General features: G+C 39.0%; 1 non-coding gene across 1 annotated transcript; it reads left to right on the forward strand.

Moving 5' to 3' along the window:
• Window positions 1-452: 452 nt before the first annotated feature.
• On the forward strand, window positions 453-525 carry TRNAN-GUU. Its single transcript has one exon. It is a non-coding gene; the product is annotated as a tRNA-Asn (tRNA).
• Window positions 526-1,178: the final 653 nt, after the last annotated feature.

The raw sequence follows: 1,178 nt of genomic DNA on the forward strand, positions 1-1,178 counted from the left end.
AGTGAATGAATGAGCATGGATAATTGTCTACCTTATACAAAAGAATAATAATCATAACATGTGACAACTGAGGGCTTCCTTAGTGCTGACTACTTTATATATATTATCTCATATCATACAATATCCCTATGAAGTAGGTACTCTTGTTGTCCCCATTTTGTAGATGTATACACTGAAATGTAGACAGAGATTAAGTCCCAAGTTTATACAAGTAGCCCCTGATTTCTATGCCAGGTCTGGCTTAGATCAAACCTATATTTCTGTTGCTATATGTCACTACCTCTCAGTGAACATTTTTATTATTTTTTAAGTTTATTTATTTTTAATAATCTCTACACCCAACGTGGGGCTTGAACCCACAGCCCCAAGATTAAGAGTCACACATGCTTCAGGCTAAGCTAGCCAGGTGCCCCAAACAGTTTAGAAACATCATTTGAAATGATTTCAGGGGCGCCTGGCTGGCTCAGTTGGTAGAACATGTGACTGTTGAACGCGGGGCCGTGGGTTCAAGCCCCACGTTGGGTGTGGAGATTGCTAAAATAAAATCTTTAAAAAACTCAAAAATTCAGGGGCACCGAGGTGGCTCAGTCGGTTAAGCACCAGACTTCGGCTCAGGTCATGATCTCGCAGCTCGTGAGTATGAGCCCCGCGTCCGGCTCTGCGCTGAGAGCTCTGAGCCTACAGCCTGCTTCAGATTCTGTGTCTCCCTCTTTCTCTGCTCCTCCCCCGCTCGTGCTCTCTCTCTCTCAAAAATAAACCTTAAAAATAAAAAAATAAAAAAATGCAAACATTCAAAAATAAAATGACTTCATAACATTCTTTTAAATGGACCTAGCCATTCCTCAATCACTGCATATGTAGGCTATTTTCTGTTTTTCTTCCCCCTGCTGTCATAAATAATTCTACAATAAACAACTTTATGTCTAACTCAACTCCATATTTAAGTGCTATTCATTAGCAGAGACTCACTGTAAGTTGAACTACTGGTGCAAACAGTGCAAACATTTTTAAAGCTTTTGAGGCATGTTTCTCCCTCAATTATGTTTTGTTTTGTTTTGTTTTGTTTTTACACATGGAAATTTAGACGAATTAAATCTGCTACCTTCTCTTTTATAATGTCATCCACCGTTTCCAGCTTTGATACACCTTCCCTTTCAAGACAAGTTAATAATTCTATT

Source organism: Leopardus geoffroyi, chromosome A1 (genome assembly GCF_018350155.1).
Source record: "Leopardus geoffroyi isolate Oge1 chromosome A1, O.geoffroyi_Oge1_pat1.0, whole genome shotgun sequence".
Lineage (NCBI taxonomy): Eukaryota > Metazoa > Chordata > Mammalia > Carnivora > Felidae > Leopardus > Leopardus geoffroyi.